Source organism: Lissotriton vulgaris, chromosome 1_1 (assembly GCF_964263255.1).
Source record: "Lissotriton vulgaris chromosome 1_1, aLisVul1.2, whole genome shotgun sequence".
Classification (NCBI taxonomy): domain Eukaryota; kingdom Metazoa; phylum Chordata; class Amphibia; order Caudata; family Salamandridae; genus Lissotriton; species Lissotriton vulgaris.
In genome coordinates this window covers 1,885,100,157-1,885,127,362 of record NC_141685.1, presented here as the reverse complement: position 1 = coordinate 1,885,127,362, position 27,206 = coordinate 1,885,100,157, and positions in this window count along the sequence as shown.

The following is a 27,206-nucleotide window of genomic DNA, read 5'->3' as shown; positions in this document are numbered from 1 at the left end:
TCAGGCACACTGGGGTAGGCGTAGTTAGAAGCACCAGTTGAGTATGTTAGCCTAATGTATATATGACTGTATATATGTTTTATTACTTTTAAACCATTGTATGGCTAAGAAACCATATCAATGCTTTTACAGTTCTATTTCGCAATACTTATCTTACTGTACGTACTTTTTATAATAACAATTATTGCAATTGTGGCAATACATTTCTCTTGTACGAGAAGAAAGACTGTTCAATAAATGTTAACCCTTTATTGACAAACGCCCGTCTCTCTATTCTCTACATCTCGTGAAAGTAAACTGCAGTAGACTGACTGAGTGAAATACATGTCTATTGTTTCACACGACCCTAGAGATCGACTCTTGATCTGAGGAGCAAAGTTGTCATGTTGCACGGTTGTTGGAAAACTGAATCCCTTCTTGTCTGTGCCAAGGAAGCTGATCACTTCCTATGCAGAGAAGAAAGTTTCCAGTGACCTCTGAGCTAGTTGGTAACACAACCCAATTAAGTTTAGCATAGTCAGTGGAGGCCTGGAATATCTGCAGTTCCACGTCGATACTACTGTTTATGTTATTCCAATGCGCAGGGCCTAGTGGGAAACTAGGAACTACACTACATGGCGCCCAACGTTTGGTAAGGCGATAAACTAACGTAAGACTTATAGAGTAACTCAGTTGTGCATATTTCACAGACCCCTTTCTCCCGTAAAAACTCCAATAGACGTCTGGAGTGGGTGAAAGGTTAAAATCCGCCCGACCTTAGTAGGAAGAGATTCCTATGTAAAGCTCCGGTTTATTCAACGTTGAAGGATACAGTGTTCCAAAATATTGTGCACCTAATCTTTGTCTCCTTGGAGACCTACTCTGCAAAGCCTGCATTTATAAAAAATGTCAGTAGAAACCAACGGAACCTCTGGGGCCGCAGTAGACGCGACTCAGCAAGGTCCCGAACAAGCAGACCCGGATGCTAATATCATCCCGGTCCAGTTAAGAAGATCTATAACTTTAAAACTTATAGAAAACGGACTGACACCTCAGGGTGGTACAGTAATTTTCGTGATAGAGGCTCACGAGTATCGGCAGACAGAGGTATTCTATTCATGGATAAACTTTCCAGCGGCAAACGCTGCAACACAAGAGTTTCACTATTACAAAATAGAGGAACCTCCGGGAGAGTACGCTCCTTTCGAGGAGATTGAAATCCCACTTAAATTTCAAGAGCACCTGCTCTGGTTTAATGGCGCCCTAAAACACAATAATCACATAACTAGGCTCGGTCCTCTAGGTAGACCAGGAGCAACGTGGCCGGTTCTAGCCAGCTACACACCACATCCTGACATTGCAAGAATGTCAAGAGAAGAGCTGTTAGTACAGCTAAACACATTAATAAAAATACATAGGCAATTAGTTCAATATGTAATGCGGACTGCAACAGTCCAGACAGCTGTTAATTCACACCAGCTGACCCCTCATCAGGGGAACACAAATAAAATTACACCACAGAACATACAGTCATGTCTTGGTAAAACACCCGTAAAACGGGAACAAATTCCTTTCTGGTTAGCACAGAAAATCACTCAAATAGAGGCAGTATTTCCTGATACTACCCCTATTGAGAAACACAGAATCTTGACCATCTGCCTTCCTATGGGAATCGCACCACACGTGGAGGACTGCGACACTTGGGGTACAGTCTTTGCTTCCATTTACACAAAAACACACGGTGTTCCGTCTATGGCGGTAATACCAGAAGTGCTAAAACAGATTCAAAATGAATTCGGTCCAGAGCCCGCTTTAAATCTGGGTATGAAATTACTGAAAGATTTCAAGCAGGTCACAGCTATATTATTAGCCAGGGAGAAGCAGCATCTGTGGCGATTCGCCAGAAGTTGAGGGAAACAGATATAAAAGATCCTGTTGAGCTTGCAAAAATCATAGAAAAATGCTATGAAGAATTAGGTAGAGACAGCTTGGGTGGAAAACCAGTTAAGCCCTAACTGCTCGAAAATCCTGAAAAATTATTTATTAAAAATAATTTAAATACTCCTAAAAAGAGCTGGGATGGGAATAAACAATCCACTCCCAAGGAAAAAGTTTTCCAGACCAGAGGAAGGTCTCCTCGACGGAGGGAAAGAACTCCGACTCGAGAACGCCAGTCTCCCCAGAGGGAGCCCTCTGAGAAAAGATATAACCTTAGAAATAGGGATAATCTGAAAAAACCTGATAGATATCAAAGTATTGATACACGTCCATCTCGATCTCTTCCACAGAATTCGGAAAGAAGAGGACGGTCAGACCCAGGAGAGCACACCAAGTCCAAAGACAAGGAACCTGCTCAGAGTAAAAAATCTCAATTTCCTAAAAAGAAGGTAGCCAGTATTAGAGTAATCAACCATGCCGAGAATACTGAGGACACAGATTAAAAACGGGGAGTGGGCATTGACAATGTTGGACAGTGCAGCAGAAATCAGTATAGCGCGCAAGATCTTGATGAGTCATCTGGAGACAGTGGACACGAATGAATTCATTCAGGTTGAAACTGCCGACGCCAGACTTAGCGAGCCCCATAAAATATACGAAATAACATTGCGTATGGAGGGTGATAAGACTAGGAAAATTAAGGGTCTATTTTGGGATAAGCTCTCAAAATGCTATGATATTCTGTTAGCTGAAAAAGATTGGCCCCCGGAGTTTGTCAGGGAGTGCCCTCGTGGCGAAGAAGTGATTATGCCTGCCTTCTCGAATCACATACCGATTCACAAAAAATATACATATGCACGGAAATGGGCAGTAGCCCAGGCACCTGCATTATATAAAAATCATGTAGGATGGGATGAGGACTCTCCTCCTCACAAAATCCAACTAAAAAGTGAACCAACTGCCCAACGGCAGTATCCTATAAAGCAAGAAGCTAAAAAACAGGTCAGGGAGATCTTAGATCAACTTGAGTACCAGGGGGTGATTGAAACATGCACCTCTCAAATGAACAATCCTTTGTTTCCTGTCTCCAAGCCAGACAATTCATATCGTCTAGTTTTGGACTACAGACATCTTAATACATGTTGCAAAACTTTTGCAGTACAAAACTCGCATAGTGCAGCCCTAATGAATAACATAGTTAGGAAAAAATATAAAACGACATTAGACATATCTAACGGTTTCTTTTGTCAAAACATTGCACCAGAAAGCAGATATTTGACCGCTTTCTCCGCATTTGGGTCGCAGAAAAATTCTGTCGACTCCCACAGGGGTTCAAGAACAGCCCAGGACTATTCTCAGCTAGGGTAACAGAGTTACTACAAATCTATGATGATGAAGCATTATCTTACGTAGATGATATTTATCTCACAGACGACGACTTGGATACTCACTTGAAAAGAGTGAACACCATCATACTTGGGTTCGCAGCAGAGGGTTACAAATTCAACTTTAAAAAGTCCCGAATTGCCCATCTGACAGTACTGTTTTTAGGGTACGAATTATCAAGTGAAGGGAAAAGCCTAGCGGACAACTTCTTAGAGAAGTGCGCTGTACTCCAAGCTCCAAAAACGCTGAAGAATTTACAATCCATTCTAGGTTTTCTGAATTTCGGAAGAACTTACATCCTAAATTACGCAGAGAGGGTTAAACCTCTCTACGAACTAATTAAACCTGATTTTAAACAAATCAATTGGACTCAAAAACACACAGAAATTTTGAGATCACTGCAAACAGACATGTTAGCAAAAACAAAATTAGATACACGTGACAACACGATCGATCTTGTAATCCGAGTCATCCCAGGAAGATGCGGATTCACATACCTAACCTCTAATGAGGGAGAAAAGGTACCAATTTCAATTAAATCTCACTTGTACACACAAGCAGAAAAAACATTCAGTCACACAGAAAGAACTGTGAACGCAGTGCAAATCGCATTAGCAAATGAACGAGAACTAGCACACGGCAAAAGGATTAACATCCTCACAGCGGAATCCGCCTTCGAAGCGCTATTCAGCCCAGTAAACCTGCCTACAGTGTCACTGGATCCAAAATGGATACAGTGCATAGATTCTCTAGGAGCGGAAGACGTGAAATACTATTTCGCCCCGCAATACGAAGAACTGAATGATTTAGAGTATGAAGAAGAATATCCTCTGCCAATCGAAATTCTGCCTCTCCTATTATATGCCTGTATAATCTATACAGATAGCTCTGTACAGCATTTCAACGTAGAGAGAAAATCCTACGATGCAGCATGTGCGATCATTAAATGTCGTTGGCTGTGCGGTAAAATCAAACCGAAAATAACAAAAACTGAATCAGTAAAGTACTGTTCGGCTCAAAGAACTGAAATCAGATGTTTAAAGATGGCGCTCGAAAATGCAGAACGCGAATTCCCCACACTTATAGTGTGCGATTCTCATTTTTGCGTCAACTCTTACAACAATAAACTGCAGAGTTGGATCGAAAACAACTACAAAGATGACACAGGTGCCACAATAAAGCATAAAAAGCTCTGGAACGAGGTAGCTCTTTTAAACAAAGAACTACAAAAGACTCACGTGATTCACGCACAGAGTCTTCAACGTGATGGCGTTCACGTTGCAGGGAATTCATTGGCTAATACAGCCAAAGCGGAAGCAACTAAACCGGCTTCCGTAGCCACAAAAAAGCGTACAGATAAATACATAGACGGGGAAACCATGCTGGCAGTAAAAACGACCGTAAAAGGCGACTGTGCAGCACTACCCGTAAACTATCCACTCAATTATGCATACATAATCGATGCAAACTCCGTTCCTTTTGCTCGAATCCCTGGAGTGGGGGATAGAGTAATTCCAAACACGAACAGGAGAATATTTTTAATAGCAGATGCACATATGGGTTTGGGTCTGAGACACCAAACAGTTAAGGTTTCTCTGACTGAATTACAATCAGCATACTGGTGGCCGGGAATGAGTGTAGAACACCAAATATCAGCAAACAACTGTGAAAACTGCAATAGGGATCGCAGTAGCGAACCTTGCTACCGGCTACCAGTCAGAAAGAGCGTAACGCTGCCTGCACCCCAACCTGCGTCCTATTAATTAGTTAAGACGAAAAGCACTTTAAAAATGAGTCCTCCAGCACTCGGCTGACGCCTAGAACTGTTATAAAAGATTTGCGAGTCTTTATCGGCACATACGCAATTACCACGTTCCATTCTGACCAGGGTCCTGCTTTCAGCTCTCGAGCCTATAAGGAGGCCATGGCCAGCATGGGAATTGGGTTGCGGTATTCTTGTCCGTCGCATCCCGAAGGGAATAGTGTGGTAGAAAGAAAAAACCGCGACATAAAGCAATCTATAACAGCGAAGGTATTAGGTTCAGGCGCTGGGTGGGTCAAACATTTAATAAGTGTCCAGACTAGTCTTAACAACATGCCAAGAAATTCTCTAAAAGGTTTCAGCCCATACAAACTATTGTTCGGAATTAGAATGCGAGTTCAGGACCTCGATAGTCAGATGTCAGTGGTACAAGAAGAAACAACGCACTTTGAAGTAAAGGATCGTTTGGCTGTTTTACAGGAACTGAATGAAACAAGAAAATCCTTAAGCAACATAAAGTTAAAGCAACAGCCAAGTACCACTGACGAGGCACCACCCGCAACAGCCCCAGCAAGGCCTGTCTGGATTCCAAAGATTGGGGATCTAGTCAGAGAAAAGATCGCGGTTAAGAAGGAATTTGGGCCTTCTTACAGAAAAGCAGTACCTGTCTTAGCAGTCACCGGAACAAGATCAGTTGTGCTACCGCCCCTTGCTGGTAAAAAGGAGAACAGAGTTGTGTCTATCGATCTGGTAAAACCACAAGCATGTGGCCTATAATCAACAGTAGGCCCAGTGGACTCCCAAGAAACAACAGAATACCCAAACTTGCAACAATCCAAGAGGTTCAAACTGAAAGACTAATCACATTCGATCAGCCTGCAGTGCACAATGAAGGACTATGCAATAAATGCCATGGAACTCGTGCCTCTTGAAACACAGATTGAAACAGTTCGTCAAGAAACAACACCAGTCTACAATGATGTGGCATCAGAAAGTGCTACCGAGAGACAGATTGAAAGAACAATCCCATCAATTGACAGAACTGCCTCTGGTTATTTCATCAACTTCGACAACTTCTCTGAAGATTTAAACGACCCCGAAGTGATGCCAGAAACAAAAAAATCTTTTAAAGAAAAAGCAACAGAACTCTTTCATCAACTGAAGGAAATCTACCTAATTTCCCCTTGGCTAGAGTTCTGGTTCGGTCTAGGTGTATTTTTCCTCCTGCTTTGGCTCATCATGGTACTGTGTTTGGGAAAATTCATTGAAGGAAAATATATTACAATGGACACAGCAAGTCAGAACATCAACCTAGTCCTGAAACCACACAGATCATCCCACGTGAAGAAAAGAGAACTGTCAACAGTAAATGTCACAGCAATTCCAATACCTGGTGGGGTAGTATGGGAGAAAACAGACTATGAGATATATGGTCCGGTCGAAATCCTGAAGTATCCTCATCAACTAAAGGTTTCCTTAAGTGACTTTGTGACACCAAGTACATTCTCTGATGATTGGGACTTTAACAGTATTAATGACATGATGTCTGATTTAGTAATGTCAGCTAGATTCACAGATCATGATTATTTACAAGGTTCATCTAGTTATGAGCAATTATTCTGTTACACCCACTATGGGGATCATTACTTGCATAAATCTGCACAGCCTAGAAATGTTTTTATGTACAATCAATGGGAACATTGTTCTACACCACCTAAAAGCAGTTCTAAAGCATTTTTTGAGAAATTCAAATATTTTTCAGGGTTTAACACCAGTGATGCCGAAACATTTTATTACAAACTGTTAGATAAAACAGGAATGAAAACAATGCTGACAAATTCTAAATTGATATATTCAGAAGCATTTTATGACAAAATGATGACATTTGGTTTTGATTATTGGAAAAATAATATTGAAACAAAAACAATTTGGGGTACAAAAGATTGGCAGGTGCAAGGCATTGAAGCACTATTTAGAACCTGCATGATACCAGAACAAATGTTATTTTTAAATGACACAATACACCAAACATCTTGTCTTGGCCTAGCTAAGATCAAAGACCGTAAAACACCGTCTATACCAAAGCCAATAGCTGAGAATGCAACCACAGATATTGAATTAGACGTGTCACAAATTTTACATTTCAACAGAACACATCCTGATTGGAAAAAGTGGTTAATCTGGCCTACAGACACAAATAGCTGTCAAGATAGATTCCTGAATAAAACACAGGGTTTCAAAATGACCAGATTAGACTCAAGATACTCCCAGAGACAACATCAAGGGATTATAACCACATACAGTGTAGGGAAGCTCTGCCTTGAATGGCTAACATCATCCACACTGGCTGAAATTAAGCAACACTTATCTTTACTAAAAGATGGTGCTGATTTGCGCGATTTCATTCTTGGACCACGCAAACAGCGTCAAAAGCGTTTCATAGCGACCAGTATCTATGCTGCTTACAACGAGGCTTGGAAAGTAAAGCAAATTGAAACTGCTAAAAAAATACGAGAAATTGATCGTATTAATTTGGAGAAATCACTTTCTGTGGTAGACAATGGGTTAACAACTCTGTCTTCCAGAATATATTCTTTGGACAATATTGTATCCTCTGCCTTTGATGTGATAGACAGAGATTTGCTAATGTTACAACATGGCCAGTCTCAATTACGCTCTATTATAGAACTAGGCTGGACGCTGCAAAACCTTCGTTCAGGCTATGTGCCTTGGCGTTTAATCAACACAACGTCATTATTTTCCAGTTTTAACCTTACTGATAAACAGATCAGTTTGGCACAGAAAGGAGCAGACTATACAATCCTGAGCATCGAAAGACTCGAGAGATTACCATTGACAATGTCAGAGAGTCCTGTCATTGAATGGATAATACACGGAATTATCACAATTCCGATAACAACTTTCCGATTTAAAAAGTGCCTTGAGTACATACCTGCTGGCCAGTATGAACGATTGGGTAAAGGATATGTAAAATCCGAATGGAAATTACCATACACTCATTCTTGCTATAGTGACAGCGACAAAAATTTATTTCTTAGTGGTGAGAACTGTAAACATTCACTAAGCGGTATACTTTTGTGTCAGGGTATTAATTTACACGGAGCATGTGATGGGAATTCAAACAACCTTTCATGCCACCAGCTAGTCACACCTGCAACTCAGATAGAGCCCTTCTTTATGCAACTCGCGAACGGGAGTTACATTCTTAGAACGGATCACAGGTGTTGTGGCCTCGCGCCAGGGACAAGTTATCTAGTACATGTTACGTCCAGGGTCAAATGCTGTATGCAAGCATTGTTCCCGAGCGGGCCTCCAGACATAGTGACTCCCCTCTGGCCTTGTCTGAATCTCTATTCTATACGAATTGATACATTAAGCAAAATGAAATCTGTACTTTTACAGACAACAGTGCCTATAACGTCATCTAAAGAGACGTATGATCTTCTAGTCGCAAGGACGGCTACTGAAGTCCATGACCTTTTATCAACAAATTGCCCCGTGCATTTCGTAGAAATATTCAGCCAACTCCTTAACATGTCTAGTGCAACAAGCATCCCAGGCATATTTAAGACAGTCTTTACGGGACTGCTAACACCCTTCCATTCAATTTTGGGAATCTTTCCTAATTTTGTGCACTCCATTTTTGGCGGCATACCATTATTTTTGGGACTCGTTGCAGGGATTCTATTTTTGACCCTCCTGCTACATTATGGCAAGCCTCGGCTCAGACATAGCTCCCATGGGAATGGAAGAGACAATCCTAGCAATGCGCTACAGGGACAGGATAACTGACGTCCTCGGATTGGCCAGGCTGAGAGATCTAAACATGACCTGGTTCCTTTCATTCAGACCGATATGGCAAAATTGCATTTTACCTGTGCTACGGTGTATGCTTTGCGGCGATGAATGCGTGTTGGACATCTGTCTTTCACTTCCATCAGCAGTACCAATGGACGTCGATACTTTGCTCAGTCCAATAACGGCTCACGCATTGTGTTGTCCCCAGCGGCTACCAATCCTGATGACGGCATTTGTGGAGACTCCTGTACTACAGCCAAGTGGTAACAGTGGAGCGAGTGACAAAAGCAACATCACCCAGGTACAACGTGCTGTGAGCATTGCTGGTCCTGCCTTCGATGACAGCAATCATTCTCACACCTGCCAAGTTACAGCGCTATCTACTTTGGTTGAACTATCACCTGAATTTGTAGACCAATTCTTTGAGAGCCTGTCTGATACGATGTTCTCACCCACAGAGAAACAATAACTTTTAGAAGCTTTCCGACACACAGCGTTCCCATGAACTCTGAATTCGGCCTTCAGTTTTGATCAACAAAAACTGCCAGGAGCTTTGGAAATCTATTTTCTTTGAATTGGACAATTTTTCTAATATTGACCTTTTTTTGGCACGAACAATTCTTTGCTTAACGTAAAAACTATTCTTAGAGAACAGAAGCTTCACACTTCTATTTCTAAACACATCTAGAGACATAACAACATAACACCAGCCTCTAGCACACATGTTATTACAATGCATTTTTATGTGATGATTTATCTCGCATTTCTTCTGTCAGAGATACTTCATGTGTAATTCTTTATGCATAATCGTTCATTGATTTCATATGCAATAATTTTTGAATGATTACTATGCTTTAAAAAACGTACAGTACCTAAATTCCATGTATTACAAGTACGCCTATTTCAAATGCATTTATGTATTTTGGGGTGGGCAATGTTACACATGCATCTAATTGCTTAGTTTTAGTAATTTTGATGGACATTACCCGTGGAGTGGGTGTTGCGTGTTAATCTAGGTTCCTGATCGATACTGTGACCTTATGCCCCTATTCGGCTATAAATCCATTTATTCCCTATATTGGCATAACAGTTCAAGTGCGATTTTCTGAAAAGTCATCTCTGGCCTCACACGAACAGAGCCACATTCCAGCATGACTCTCTGCTACTTCCTTTGCGACCAATTAGTGCAATGACAGAGCAGCAGTCACTATCTGATATTCCTAGATAACACTCCGAGTTCTTCAACAAGATAAAAACTTAGCAAACCTGGAAATCCCCGCTTGCTATGTTTTGATTAGTAATGGAACTCTAATGAGCAACTGATAACTGTCACTTCCTAGTGACATCTTTAATTGACGTCTTATGTCCAGCAAACTTGCGTCAAACCCGGCACCTGTCAGGTATAAATATTACCAACGTTGCCTTAAGCAATGAGAGCTGTGAGCTGATGCTGGCTGCCTGCAAGACCCCGTGTTGGTAAATCTAGCACTCTGTCGCTGCAGCCTGCTATCCTGTGGTGGTGAAGCTGCTGATTACCATTATCGCCGCTACAGCGCAAACTATGGTGCAGTACGCTTAAGGAGCTGAACAGCCGTCCTCTGCGAAGACATCCAGCAGATTCCAGCTGCCCGCGGACGCTGTCCCCCCTCCTTCCTCGACGCGCTGAAGAGAGCCGCTGCCTTTCTCGTGCAGAGAAATCCAGTCCCGGCGCTTCCGGTTTACCCTCGCGGGTGACTGGGATATCGAGAGAGACCCCTGAAGGAGATACCAATCCTCCATCATTCTATTCAGAGGTATGGTGTTGACTAAACCCTTAGACGAGAATTCTTGAAACAAACCTTGGCAAAACCAACTTAACTTAAGCTACTTACTTACTCCCCTTTTCACGTGTTAGGCTTAGGTCAGGCACACTGGGGTAGGCGTAGTTAGAAGCACCAGTTGAGTATGTTAGCCTAATGTATACATGACTGTATATATGTTTTCTTACTTTTAAACCATTGTATGGCTAAGAAACCATATCAATGCTTTTACAGTTCTATTTCGCAATACTTATCTTACTGTACGTACTTTTTATAATAACAATTATTGCAATTGTGGCAATACATTTCTCTTGTACGAGAAGAAAGACTGTTCAATAAATGTTAACCCTTTATTGACAAACGCCCGTCTCTCTATTCTCTACATCTCGTGAAAGTAAACTGCACTAGACTGACTGAGTGAAATACATGTCTATTGTTTCACACGACCCTAGAGATCGACTCTTGATCTGAGGAGCAAAGTTGTCATGTTGCACGGTTGTTGGAAAACTGAATCCCTTCTTGTCTGTGCCAAGGAAGCTGATCACTTCCTATGCAGAGAAGAAAGTTTCCAGTGACCTCTGAGCTAGTTGGTAACACAACCCAATTAAGTTTAGCATAGTCAGTGGAGGCCTGGAATATCTGCAGTTCCACGTCGATACTACTGTTTATGTTATTCCAATGCGCAGGGCCTAGTGGGAAACTAGGAACTACACTACAATCTGGACATTGTGATTTGGACATGGTCCCCCAGCCTGTCATGCCCCGGAGGGGTGGAGTCTGATGCACTAAAAGCGTTCCACAGACCTGTATTGTGGGACTCTCTAGTTGCTGACTTCCTGCTGCCGTTCTGCTGCCCTCCTGCTAACCTGAACATTGCAACTGGAATGGTACTCTGTCCCCCCCCAGCCTGGCGCGAACCTAAGGAGTGTTGTCTGTGGTGCTTAAAGCGATCCACAGCGTGGGACTCTCTAATTGCTGCCTTTGTGCTGCCATCTGGCTGACCTGGGCATTGCGAGTGGGGTTAGACAAAGTCCCCCAGCCTTCCACACACTTGAGGGGTGGGGTCTGATGCGCTAAAAGATCTCAACAAGACTTGCAGCACAAGCCTCTCTGGTTGCTACCTTCTTACAGCCCTTCTGCTGCCATCCTGCTCACCTGGACATTGCGATTGTGGTGGGACTCTGTCCCCCAGACAGCCGCGCGCCTGAGGGGTAGGGTCTGATGTGCTAAAAGCAATCCACAAGACCCGCAATGCGGGACTCTTTGGGTGTTTTCTTCCTGCCCCCCTTCTGCTGCCCTCCTGCTCACCTGAACATTGTGACTAGGGTGGGACTCAGTCTCCTAGCCAGCAGAGCCCCAGAGAGGCAGAGTCTGACACGCTAAAAGCGCTCAACAAGACCCGCAGCACAGACTCTCTGGTTGCTGCCTTCCTGCCACCCTGCTGTTGCCCTCCTGCTCACCTGGACATTGTGATTGGGGCCGAACTTGGTTCCCCAGCCTGCTGAGCACCTGAGAGGTGGGTTCTGATGTGCTAAAAGTGCTCCACAAGACCCGCAATGCAAGACTCTCTGGTTACTGCCTTCTTGCAGCTATTCTGCTGCCCTCCTGCTCACCTGGACTTTGCGACTTTGGTAGGACTCAGTCCCCTAGCCTCATGTGCCCCTGAGGGGACGGGTTTGTTGCGCTAAAAGTGCTCTACAAAACCCACATCGCGGGACTCTCTGGTTATTAACTTTCTGCTGCACTTCTCATGCCCTCATGCTCACCTTAACATTGTGACTAGGGTGGGACTCAGACTCCTAGCCTGCAAAGCCCCAGAGGTGCAAGGTCTGACACGCAAAAAGCACTCCACAAGACCCGCAGCACAGACTCTCTGGTTGCTGCCTTCCTGCTGCCTCCTTTTGCCCTCCTGCTCACTTGGACATTGCGATTGGTGTGGAACTTGGTCCCCCAGACTAATGCGCGCCTAAAGGGCGCATTTGATACACTGAAAGCACTCCACAAGACCTACAGTGCAGGACTCTCTGGTTGTTGCCTTCCTGCCGCTCTTCTGCTGTCCACCTGCTCACCTGGACATTGCGACTTGGGTGGTAATCAGTACCCCAGCTTGCCGCAGCCTGAGGGGCGGGGTTTGATGCACGTAAAGTGCTCCACAAGACCCACAGCGCGCAACTCTCTGGTTGTTGCCTTCCTGCCGCCCTTCTGCTGCCCTCCTGCTCACCTGGACATTGTGATTGGGGTGGGACTTGGTCCCCCAGCCTGTCAAGACCCTGAGGGGAGGGATCTGAGGCACTAACAGCATTCCACAAGACTCATACTATGGGACTCTTTAGTTTCTGCCTTCCTGCTGCCATTCTGCTGCTCTCCTGCTCACCTGGACATTGTGACTGTCCTCCCCAGCCTGCGTGCACCTGAGGGGTGGGGTCTGAGGCACTAAATGCGCTCCACAAGTCCTGCAGCGTGGGACTCTTCATTTGCTGCCTCATGCTGCTCTCCTGCTTACCTGGACATTACGAATGGGGTGGGACTCAGTCCCCTAGCCTTCCGCACACCTGAGGGATGGGGTCTGAAGCACTAAAAGCACTCCACAAGACCCGCAGCACAGGACGCTCTGGTTGCTGCCTTCCTGCCACCCTTCTGCTGCCCTTCTGCTCACCTGGACATTGCCAATGGGGTGGAACTCGATCCCCTAGCCTGCCGTACACCGAGGGGCGGGGTCTGCCACGACAAAAGTGCTCCACAAGACACGCATCACAAGACTGGTTGCTGCCTTCTTGCTGCCCTTCTGCTGCCCTCCTACTCACCTGGATATTGCGATTGTGGTGGGACTCGGTCGGTGCACAAACATAATATCGAGTCCAAAATATCGATTGGACATAATATCGAGTTGTAAATATAGATTGGACAAAATATCGACAGGACAGAATATAGATATCCAAAATATCGTTTTTAAGGTAAGTGATGTAATATCGACTGTTAAAAATATAGAAAGTTAAAATATCGAAGTATATAATATAGATAGTAAAAAATATCGTTTTTTAATAATATATAATTTTTTATAGTTTTTTTAATGTTATAATATGTGTGAAAAGTGTCTTTTTATGTTATAATTAATTTTAATTAACGAATTTTGTTTTTATAATTATTGCGTAATTTAATTCTGTAGCCGGTTGTGGGTTTATAGGGGAATAGGGTGGGAAGTAATTTAATTATAATTAATTAAATATGTAAATGTATTTATTGGTAGTAATTTTTAATTCATTGTTAATTAATTTATATTTGTTAATAATTAAAATTTAATTGGTAATTAATTTTAATTAATTGATTAATTGGTAATTATGTACATTTTAGTAATTTATTTTCTGTAGCTGGTTGTGGGTTTATAGGGGAATAGGGTGGAAAGTAATTTATTAATAATTAATGAAATAATAAAATGTATTTAATTGTATTTAATTCGAAATAATTGTTAATTCATTTTTAATTATTAAATAATTAATTGTTAATTTGTAATTAATTTGTATTAATGGGTAACTAATTGAAATAATTATTGTTAATTAGTAATTTTAATATATTAATTATTATATTATATTAAATTGTTAATAATTTTTAAAACACTTTTTATAGATATTATTTTGTAATTTTTTTAATAATATACGAAGTATTTACTTTCCCTAATGTTGTATTCTCTGGAGTGGGAATAGTAATTTTAACCCTTACGCTATCCAAAGCTTTCCCTGCTGTTGCACTCTTTGGAGTGGGAATAGTAATTTTGACCCCTACGCTATCCAACCCTTTCCCTACTGTTGCACCCACTGGAGTGGGAATAGTAATTTTAACCCTTACGCTATCCAACACTTTCCCTACTGTTGCACCCACTGGAGTGGGAATAGTAATTTTAACCCCTACGCTATCCAACGCTTTCCCTACTGTTGCACTCTTTGGAGTGGGAATAGTAATTTTTACCCCTATGCTATCCAACGCTTTCCCTACTGTTGCACCCACTGGAGTGGGAATAGTAAATTTTACTTCTACGCTATCCAACGTTTTCCCTACTATTGCACCCACTGGAGTGGGAATAGTACATTTTACCTCTACGCTATCCAACGCTTTTCCTACTGTTGCACCCACTGTAGTGGGAATAGTAATTTTAACCCCTACGCTATCCAACCCTTTTCCTACTGTTGCACTCTTTGGAGTGGGAATAGTAATTTTTACCCTTACGCTATCCAACGCTTTTCCTACTGTTGCACCCACTGGAGTGGGAATAGTAATTTTAACCCCTACGCTATCCAACGCTTTCCCTACTATTGCACTCTTTGGAGTGGGAATAGTAATTTTAACCCTTACGCTATCCAACGCTTTCCATGCTGTTGCACCCACTGGAGTGGGAATAGTAATTTTAACCCCTACGCTATCCAACGCTTTCCCTACGATTGCACTCTTTGCAGTGGGAATAGTAATTTTTACACTTTTGTTATTGTACTTTAATAATATTGGATATTTTTTAATTATATTTTGTTACTATATATATATATGTTTTATCAAATATGAATTAATTTCTTTTATAACTTTTATTAATTATTTAATTATTATAAGTTAATTTAAGTATTTTTAAGTATATTTTAGTAATTAATGTTTAATATTAATTTAATTTAACCGGAAGCCATACCTCTGAGGTCAGTAACGGTCCCTGCGGTGAGACGAACAATGATGGGAATTTTCTCCCGAGTGGGATTCCCTAGAGAGGTAGTGTCTGACTGGGGACCCAACTTAATTTCCAAGTATATGAAGTCTCTGTGGCAGGAGTGTGGGGTAATTTACAAGTTTACCACTCCTTCCCACCCCCAAAGAAACGGGTTGGTTGAGAGATTCAAACAAACCCTGAAAGGCATGATTATGGGTCTTGAGGAACCTACGAGGCGCAAGTGGGACGTCCTCTTACCATGCCTGGTGTTTGCATACCGTGAGGTGCCACAGAAATCTCTAGGGTTCAGTCCCTTTGAGCTTCTCTATGGCCATCAAGTGAGAGGACCTCTTAGTCTAGTAGAGGAAGGGTTGGAGCAATATCCCTGGAAACCTCCCCAGGATATAGTTACATACTGGCCTTCAGGAGCCAGACTAGGCATTTTAGACAACTCGCTGAGGAAAATCTGGAAGCCAGCCAGGAGGAGATGAAGAGATGGTATGACCAGGATGCCACTCTGGTACCTGTGAAGCACAAAACTTACAGGGTGACTGACAGGGTGAGAGCTTGCATCAAAGAAGAGGTCTCAAAGATGCTTGTGTTAGGGGTGATTGAGTCTTCTAACAGTCCTTGGGCCAGCTCAGTGGTCTTGGTCCCGAAGGCCGCCGCACTTGGTGCCACACCAAAGCTCCGGTTCGGTGTGGACTACAGAGGGCTCAATTCAGTGATGAGGACTGACGAGTACCCCATCCCCAGAGCTGATGAGCTCATTGATCGACTGGGGGCTGCACAGTACCACAGCACGTTTAACCTAACATCTGGGTACTGGCAGATTGCCTTGACTAATGGGGCAAAGGAGAGGTCAGCATTCTCCACACCAGATGGGCACTATCAGTTCCGTGTTATGCCCTTTGGGATGAAGAATGCCCCTGCCACCTTTCAGAGGTTGGTCAACCAGGTGTTGGTTGGACTAAATGAGTTCAGTGCCGCCTACCTGAATAACATCGCAGTTTTCAGCACCACTTGGGAAGAACATCTGCGCCACCTCTGGGAAGTGTTGTTGGCACTGCGGAAGGCAGGCCTCACGACCAAGGGGAGTAAGTGCCAGATCGGGCAGGGTTCGGTGGTGTACTTGGGACACCAGTTTGGGAGCGGCCAGGTGGCACCCCTACAGCCCAAGCTTGAAAGCATGCTGAATTGGGAGCCCCCCAAGATCCAGACGGATGTGAGAGCCTTTTTAGGACTCACTGGGTATTACAGGAGGTATGTCAAGGGGTATGGCAACATTGTTGCACCCTTGACAGAGCTGACTTCCAGGAAGCAGCCCAATAAAGTGATTTGGACTGATACCTGTCAGAGAGCTTTTGAGGCCCTGAAAGCTGCCATGTGCACGGCGCCCGTGCTCCTGGCACCCAACTTCTCCAGGGAGTTTATCGTTCAGACAGATGCTTCAGAGCATGGTGTGGGGCCTGTTTTCTCACAGATGAATGAGGAGGGCCTAGATCAACCTGTAGAAGGTTACTTCCACAGGATCAAAGATTGAGTGCTATTGAACGTGATGCTTTTGCTGTCGTCTAGGCACTGAAGAAGCTGAGACCATACTTGTTTGGGACTCACTTCTGGGTTCAGACAGACCACAGGGCCCTCAGATGGTTGATGCAGATGAGGGGTGAGAACCAAAGCTGTTGAGATGGTCCATTTCCCTACAGGGGATGGATTTCACGATGGAACCCCACCCTGGAACAGAGAACGCCAATGCTGATGATCTGTCCAGATTTTTCCACCTTAGTGATGAGAACTCCCAGGAGGTAGGGTAGTTCTCCTCACATTTCAGCTGGAGGGGACAAGTGATAGACCTAGCACCTTGGCTTGGGTCTACCTTCCATTTTTGCTGTTGCCTTATGAGTTTTTGCTGGTGTTCGGTGCTTTGGGCACTGTGCCACTGCTGTCCAGTGCCACAGTGCAAGTGCTCCCTATTGTAAATTAATGTGTGAATTTGTGATTTCATGATTGTCTGGTTTGGTTTACCTGTCAGACCCTAGTACAGTGCACCAGGAATGCTCAGGGCATTTAAACCAAATGCTGCTGGTGGGCTTGCAGCACTGGTTGTGCCACCCACAGAAGCAACCTGTAAAAGTGTGTCTAAGGTCTGCCATTGCAGAGCCTGTGCGCAGTCTGGTACTGCCATGCTGACTGTGCAAGTGCACCCACTTGCCGGTCCCTAAACCTTCCCTTTTCTTCATGTCAGACAACCCTATGGTAGGCCCAAGGACAGGGTGCATTGTAAGTATAAGGTAGGACAAGCTCTGGTATGTGTGGCAATAGTGAATTACAGCCATTTTTGTTTTTCAAGGCTACCTGTTCTCCATAGGCCAGAATGAGCAGTTAGATGATTACATTTAATAATCCTAACTGACTCAGCGAACATGGTAGAAATTCGAGTTTAGTATGCCTGAACTCAGAATGATAAAATACATATTTTAGTGAAGTTGATTTTATCATACTGTGTTTGAAAATACCACTTTTAGAAAGTAGGTATTTTCTTGTCCAAGCCTGCCTCTGCTAAGTTGTGTAATCATTGTCTGGAGTTTGAGTGGCAGGGGCTGGGGGATTCCATGAGACAGAGTGAGTCAGCCCAGTGGTGAATAGAGAGATCTGCATCTAGATGGGAGGAAGGAGTTGCACCTGGGACCTGAATAGGGCTGTGCCTTCCCTCCCTCCACAATACTGGCTCCACCTCCTGTGGTGTGTCTGATGTCTCTGCCCTACACTGTGAAAGGAGAAAAGGAGTCATGTCAACAGGATGCTCCAGAGCTGGGCTTTCCCTCAACAATGCTGGCTCCACCTCCTGTGGGGCGTCTGATGTTTCTGCCCTGCACTGTGAAAGGAAAGAAGGAGTCATGTAAACAGAGTGCTCCAGGACTGACCAGAACGGGTTTGGACTAGGCAAAGGCCCCTCTGCCCACAGAAGACAAAGGATTTTGGGGTATAAGTATTGGGACTCTGATCTTAAGAATTTAGATCACTTTTGGACAACAAGAAGAAACCATTGCAGAGGAGTGAAACCAAGAGAGACTGAGGAGAGATCATCCCTAAGCTGAAGTGCTGCGCGGGGGATTGTCCTGCAGTGGTTGCCTGGCTGCCAAAGAAAGGAGAGAGGAACTTTGTGTGTACTTTCATCAACTTGTGTAAGGATCTCCAAGGACTTGGAACAGAGATTGCATCCTGCTGAAGTCTCAGGGACAACATACTTCACCCACCAGCTCCTCAAGAGTTCTCCTGAAGAGCCTGCAGTTGTGTTGGACTTTTTGGGGACTTGCGTGTCGCAGGGAGCTGGAAGCGTGACTCAAGATAAAGAAGCATGTAGCAGAACTGCCGCTGCCGCTTAACAACATGAAGCACCACGCATCGCCAGAGGAGAGGATCGACGTCGCAGCAGACGCCGCCGCATCACTGGGAATCGTGTCACAGGAGTAGAGGATCGACGTGGCATCAGACGCCAACGCATCGCCGAGAAGCGTGTTGCAGGGCCTGTCGGGGCTCATCGTCAGAGAAGAGGATCGACGTGGCATCAGACGCCAACGCATCGCCGAGAAGCGTGTTGCAGGGCCTGTCGGGGCTCATCGTCAGAGAAGAGGATCGACGTCGCAGCAGACACCGCTGCATCACCGGGAAGATTGTTGCAGGGCCTGTCGCTGCTCGCATCATTGTGGAAGCAACTCGCATCGCCAGGAGAGATGATCGACGTCGCAGCAGATGGCGCCGCATCACTAAGAAGCGTGTCGCAGGGCCTGTCGTAGCCTGCATCATATCAAGCATCTCGCATCACCGGAGACGAGGATCGACGTTGCAGCAGACGCCGCAGCATCACCGGGAAGCGTGTCGCATCAAGGAAAAAGCGCCATCTTTGTTTCTTTGTACCCGAACTTCGACGCATCACTGTCCTTGCGTGCAAGGGACTTCCGCATCACCTTTCTTGCAACACCTTTTTGCCCTGCGTGTCGCATCTGTGGGTAAATTGACTCAAAGTGTTGTATTTTAAGATCTAAAGAGAACTAAGCGAATTCTACCATTTTAAGTACAGTGTTGTAGATTTTTGTCGTTTGTGGTCTTGTGATAAGTCTATATGAAGAATACTTATTTTTGATATAAAACCTGTTTTCTGTCCATCTGTAGTGTTGTCACTTGATTACTGTATGTGTTCACAAATGCTTTACACCCTGCCTCTGAGATAAGCCTGTTTGCTTGTGCTAAGCTACCAAGGGGGTTCCCCCTTACCCTGACTAGAGGCAAGGGTCCCTATTTGTCACAAGTAGCTACATGTACCGACTAGAGACCCCTAAATCTAACATAGCCTAATGGCTCCTATCTGGGATTCCCCTGGCTCACCAGAGGGGACAAAAGATATACTAGTAGTAACACTGAAAGAGGCAGGTTTAACAAACTGGGAGCATATAATTCAAGACAGACACTTGATAACTTGGGAACTATGTAAACAAGTATCAGATCATAAAGTGTCCAAGTTTAAAAATCTACAAATGCAGAGCTGGTACCAACTTCCTGGTACAATAATAGGTGAATCAAACAAACTTGAAGACCGACTAATGCATGGGGCAGTACTCAAGAAGGAAATTGCAGTAATCTACTGGTTAATGGTTGAACTGGAAGATGGCGCCTTCAAATTGCCAACAGAATTGTGGGAAAGATGCTTGCCAGAGACATTCCTGGGACACCAATGGCAAGTAGCTATGTCTATGTTGTTTAAAACAGTTAAACCTGCATACCTGAGAACAAATCATCTTTTCTCCATCCAAAGAGTCTACTGGACTCCTCAGAGATTGTCAAAGTTTGGAAGAGGAGGTGAAGTGGCCTGCCCAAAGTGTGGCAGTATGAAAGAGGATGATGTACATATGTTTGTAGATTGCCCAGAGATCCAGAACGTTTGGAAAGATGTGAGTAGGGCCTTGTCTAGTATGCTGAAGATCGATATCAAGGTAAGCGTCTTGCTTGGATGTGTGGATTCTCTAGTAAAAACTACAAAAAAACAGGCAAGATTGATGTTTTACTCTATTCTGGTGGCACATAGGGAAATATGTAAACAGTGGGTGGCCGCGCCCCCCTCCCAGCTTTGCTGACTGGGTACGCTCAGTCAAATATGTTGCCAGGTTGGATATGCTGGGGTTTAGAAAGCACGACTTTTGGTTTCCCATGCTGAATTGGTGTGAGCACCAAACTAACGAAGTCCAAGGATTAAGCCTTCTCTGCCTCATCTGGCACTTCTGTCCTCTTTTTCCCTCTTCTCTCAATAAGGAGAGGGGGTGGAGAGATAGAAAGGGAATCTTGAAGAAGATGGAGTTTTAAACAAACGAGGGCGATAAATGTTGCAACCTCCATTCTTTCTTCTTCCTTGCTACCAGCACATAAGGGCATGATACTCCATTCAGAGGTGCAAGTGGAATGGTGTTTTTAGAAGCGAATAAGGACAAAATAAACCATAAAGTCGGATGCCACATGAAGTCAGGTGCACATAGCCAATCAGGACACACACACAGTACACGCAGTGATCACATGCCCTTAATGCTGGACATCATGACACATTACCCACTGTCCCCCATGGTGTCCATGCAAGGCTGAGGCCCACCTGGATTTATTATCAGGTGTCTTATTTATGACTCCAGAGACAAGGCCCGCAATCTTTTTCTAAACAAGGATCGCCAGAAGTATTTTTATGATATCCAACAACTGTATAAAAACTCGCTCAGATTGATTGTTCTTTGTGACAGTCCTCAGACCCTCTTCTGTGACTGTGCTCGCAACCGTAGTGTTTAATTGAACCAAGTGTTCCTGTTATGCCAAACACCTTTTGTCTTATGCTTGTTAAAGGTAAATTCATATTCCAGCCACATTTGCATGGTCAGAAGGTACAAATGAAAATTTACAATCCACTTGCACAGAAAAAATGCCAGGTATTAATAACCTGAGCAAGCAAGAAAGGGGAAAAAAACTTCTCTCAAAAAAAGTCTGCAATGTTGCCCTATTAGAACAAGGGTCGAAAGATACACCTCTACAATATACCTCCAGTCAACACAGAGCATGCTAAGAAGAAAGACCTGTCTATAAAATTCTGCGCAATAAATGATAACTAGAACTTATTAACTTGTTCCGTGCATCGGACGTCTCCGGGCTGTCCGATGTCACAGTGGGCGTGTGCGGAGGACCGCCGGGGGCCGTCCGAAACACGCCCACTCCATAAATCACCCGCACTGCAGCGGAATTTGAGCAGCGGTCAACGGGTTAAAAGTGCATAATTCGTTTTTGTTTAGACAAGGACTAATGTTGGTAAACGTCTGGAGCCTTAGGTGGAACCCCAGTCCCTGAACACAAACCTAAAATCTACTCCAAATTGCTACCTACCAGGAGGTGGATTAATCCAGGAGCGGGAAGTAACTAAAGTGCTGATGGTTCTGTGTAATAGCTAGCAAGGATTTGAGGGGATACAGTCAAAATGAGTACTATTAAAAAAGACAATAAAAACGTCATGGACTCTAGGAATTGAGTTTGGCAGGACAGTAAAAGGTAAACTTCAAATGTGCAAATTCGAATTCGAAGTCCAATAGCTCCTTAACCACAGGCACTTTGGCTTATTGGCAATTTATGGGCTCTAGGAATCAAGTTGTCAGGACAGTATGTAATAAACTTTAAAAAGTGTAAATGTGGTTTTGAAGTCCAATTGCTCCTTAACCAGAGGCACGTTGACCTTTTGGCTAATTTAAAATATGTGACCTCTGAGCCGCGTGTAAAAAAAGATCCACTGTGTGATCCCATTTATTAATGTAATCAGGCTCAAAGATGTTCCTGGTCTTCAGTACAAGCCTAAGATAACTATAAACAGTCACTATAATGTTATCGGTTGCCAGGCATTGGAGAAAAAGAAGTGCCTGTTTGCAATGTCTGATAGAAAATTTGTTGAGAAGAGGTTTAGTTGTTCAATATCTGGGTTTAGAATAAAATCTACATAGAAACATTGCGTGCAAAGTGTGAACACCTGGTCACAAGTGCATAGGTCCAGAATGAGCGCCCAATGTTAACAATGAGTAAAGGCAACACGCCTATGGAACAGGTTTAATCTAAACCTCAATAGAATGAAGCTCTGGTGAGGCTGAGCATTAAGTAACATAAATGGTTGAGGATTGTCAGCAGGAGCCAGTAAGATATAAGAACCCACAGATGGCAAAGAGTAACACATGTCCCTCAATTACCATTTGCTCATGGAGAATACGGTTGTAGGATTTTTTTAACAAGTCAGGTATAGACAGGGCCAATGCCGTGTTCCTAACTGCCCTCAGCCAAGGAATTACAAGGCCACGGCCCAGAACAAGGCAATTGTCAATAATTGCTCTGTTTAGGGCTGGTGCCTCATTACTCCAGACAAGGTGCCACAACATGAGTGGGCAGGTCCGAATTTTAACTTCCATAAGCAATATACATATCTCATTAAGGCAAATAACAGAGGCACATTGGGGAAGTGAAAGTATACGGTGAGCAAACCTATTTTCAGTTAACTGTAGTGCAGTTACATTGTTAATACCCCAAATCCCAGCTCCATAGGCCACAAAACCTTAGCATTTGGCCTGGTAAATTGTTAGCATGTGGCGAACAAATCTTTTACCCAATTTTGCCGCAAAGACGTACCTAATATCTTAACAAGCTGACTATTTCTGATCTCCTGCTGTGGGAGCCAAGACCCTTTGTTGCTAAATGTCACACCACGGTAGCTAAAAGTGGTAGTATCTTGATTAGGGAGGGAATACAGACATAATTTAAGTTTATCAATGCACGTGCACATATTTTACAGAAACATAGGGTTGCACGGGGTACCAAATGCAAAAACCACAGTTGATGGACAGAATGCAGAACAATGTCATACATTCACCCCAGTACAGGGATCTGGGCCTAAATCCATCGTTTTTTCACGGGGTACCAGACAGGGCTGCTCACTCTCACCCCTACTGTTCATTTTAGCTTTAGAACCTCTCTTGCATAAACTTCGCTCTGTAGCTGGACATAAGGGGATTGTACTGGGACCCAGCACACATATTGTCTCCGCATATGCAGATGACTTAATATTGTATTTCAGAAACCTAGATGAGGAATATTAACCCATACCTTCTACGTTTGATAAGTCCTATGCTTATTTCTTTACTGACGCGACACGCACTGGGACACTAGGCTTTGGGAACTGGTCATTCCATATAGCATGTATTACTTTCAAATATCTCAGAATAAATATATATAGGGACACAACGGATCTTCTAGATGGTAACTTACATCGCGCTATAACTACCCTCAGGTCCCAAATAAAGTTCTGGACCTCCTTGCCTATAACGGTGGCAGGCAAGGTGGCAATCGCAAAAATGGTGATGCTACCTAGATTGCTGAATTATTTCACTAATTTACCCATTGTGGTCCTGTCACAGACATTGAAATTACTGTCCTCCCTACTGATTGATTTAATATGGGACAAAGGTCGGAGACGTATAGGGATTGCAAAACAACAATTAGATGCTAAACAAGGGGGATTGGGGGTCCCTGACCTGAAAGATTACTGCTAAGCGAGTCAGTTACAGTGGCTGGCATATTGGTTGGCAGGGCGTAACCTACAGGAGATAGGCATGTCCCAATTAGCTTAGCAGAGAGGTGACGTACATACGCTCCTGTTGCCCAACATCAAAATTCCCCCAACGGTGCCCCATTTGCTGAGAGTTGCGGTATTTTATTGGAGATATGCTATGAGGTACAATAAAAAAAAAACTCCATACGCCCCCACTATCCCTCTTCTGGGGATCTCCACACAATTAGGCAGGGATACAGGAGTGCACAGGGTGGGTGCCTTTTCCAAGGACGGTACCCTAATGCCACACGATGTATTTGTTCAAGAGCACAGAGTGCCAAATACGCTGTTTCTTCTACACACCAGTATTTCTTGCAACATACGTACCACTTGGGCCCCAGAGGGGATAGAACCGGCAATGCATGCACTACTTACTATGCAATATTTGATGGGAAATGGGCGACATTTAACAAAATGGCTATACAAAGGGATCCGCACAATAGCAGTGATACCACTCCAACCCCTTTGTAACAATTGGGATATTGATGTGGGCCAAGCACTCGGTAACAGAGAATGGAGCGCCATTCTAAAGTATCCTAGAAAGGTATCGAGGAACCCTAAATTTAAGTTTATACAACTCATGCTACTACATAGGGACTGCCTAACCCCGCGTAAACTGAGTGTTATGTTGCCAGATGCATTGGATGTGTGCCCTTGCTGTCAATCACCGGAAGTGGGTCTCCTACATATGGTGTGGAGCTGCCCATGATTGTGACACTACTGGGTAGCAGTTTGTGAGATACTAAAAGACATAGCTCCGGTGCAAAATAACGACGTGATGGAATACTGCTTGTTGAGGCAAGGTGCAAAAGGGAAGAAAGGTAGCCCAGTCACCATATTCAATAACCTTGCATTCATATTAGCGAAATGTAATATTACCATGAAATGAAAAACTGACGGGCCGCCATCACTGCAGGATTGGCACGCTGAGATGGTGAGGTGGGGAAGGGCGGAGAGTGCAGAACTAAAAAGGGAGGAACAAGGGGGGCTTCGCAATAAACCCATTTCTATGGAATGGAACAAGTTATTAGAAGAGTATATTGCTATAGACATACACGCGTATTGACAGATGTTTTTATGTGTCCTCTCTTCCTCCCCCCTCCCCTATTGCGTGTTTTTTCTGGGCAGTTGAGATAAATAATTTGAGCCACAGTTCAACCTTATAATATAATGAAGGATGCTGTCAAGGTATACACTGTTAAACTTTTGTGTGTTTGATACACTGGGTTGGACTGACTAACCGGTTGAATTTTTGCTTAGTCTACGGGTATGGGAGGTGGGTGGGTATGTAATTAGGTTGCAGTTAATTTTTCTACTTCACAACATGTAACTAGTGGAAATGTGATTACCAAAAATTGTTCATCTGATCAAGATATACTGTTACAGAATTGGACAAATAGAGACCATACCGAACAGCACTCAAAGAGTAGTGGGAAGATGTGATTGCTATTGTGTGCTATACACAGGCCATTGTATGGTTAACAACTTAAAGTACCACTTGAGGATAGGCTAATAATATTGCTAATTACGTAATATGTAATGTTACAACATGACTGTAATGACTAATATCTTCTGAACTATGGATTGATGACTATCTTTAATAAAAAAATGTTAAAAATATTTTGTTTTAAATTAATGCACTTGTAGCTACAGAACATAACAAAGGTTTACCTTATGTTAACTTTTAGGTCTCACCCTTCCATGAATGCTGAGAAATGACCTAATAAGCACTGCGATGCCCTCAATGTTCGACCCAAAAGGACAGCATCGTCCGCATACATCAAAGCTAGTATGGGACGGTGTCCAATCTGTGGCATATCCCTACACTAACACCAATTCTTTTCCAACTTCTTGATATAAAGGGTGAAGAGGAAGGGGGCAAGTACCCAGTCTTCCATGACTTCCCTACGGACACCAAACGACTCTCAGCATTCCTCCCCCCAGACCAAACCTAACTGAAGTGCTGAATCGTGACACATTTCTCTGATTAGATTAACAATGGCTCTGTACACGCCGTGGTCTTCCATAATCTGCCTCAGTTTGATATTGAAAACATGATCAAAGGTGCTAGAGAGGTCCTTGAACCCCAGAAATAAGAAACCCTTTTTGGCAACGGTGTATTTGCCCAGCAGGAGGGGGTAGAGGTTGAGCCCCCTCCTGAACCCATACTGAAGGTCTGAAAATATTTTGGTCTTCTCAACCCAGTCCTCTAGATGTAACAGTAGTACATAACCTAGGATCTTCATTGTTGAGTTCAGGAGGGAGATTGGGCTGTAACAACTCACGTCCTCACAGTCCTCTTTATGTAAATATGGGAGCAATATTTTTTTTAATATGGAAACAATGCTCTTCAACCATGTGGGCATTTTGCAGGAGAGGCCTGTCACCTGCAAAATATTTGTTAACAAAGGAGCGCATAATTCAAGTCGGCTCTTAAATAATTCCAACGGGACCCCATCCGGACTGGAAGCTTTGCCACTATGACTAGATCTTATGGCCTTGGTCACTTCCTCAAGGATAGGGAAATGTTTAGGCTGGAATTCATCTATTAGACCTGCACAATGATTACGAGGGATCACCCCTCCCATGTATTCGCTCGCCTCATCTACCTGGGCCCAGATGCATAAATGACCCCAAAAAAGGAAACCCACTCCTGTCCTAGTTTAGCAATTTGGATTGAGGGTTCATCGTCTCCCTCTGAAAAGGGCAGGTTCACAATGCCCCAGAAGGCCTTAAGATCTATCTTATAGCTAGCATGTTTGAGTTCCTCCCCAACTTAAATTTTTAAATAGTTTATCCTAGTCCTAATTGCCTTGCGATAACCATTCCTACACTGCCCCACTTCTTGCGAGTCCCTGTGAGTTTTTTGGAGGGGGAGCGCATGAGTACTCTTTATCGAAACACCCTCTCTGCTATCCTGTAGAGGGTGTAGGGGTTCTACTGAATGCTGACCTGACAGCCTTGGAAAGGGTGGTAAAGGCCACTGTGATATCGCAGGAGTTCACCTCATTGTCTAAACGAATAGTAAACTAAGTACGGTTATCCCTTACCAACCTAGACATGAAGGCCGCAATATTTGATCCTAGACCCTTTCTTTCTGTGTACCGAGAGGTCGGCTGCATGCCTATCTGAGCGAAAAAAAAGGCATGCCAGTGGGAAATATTAATG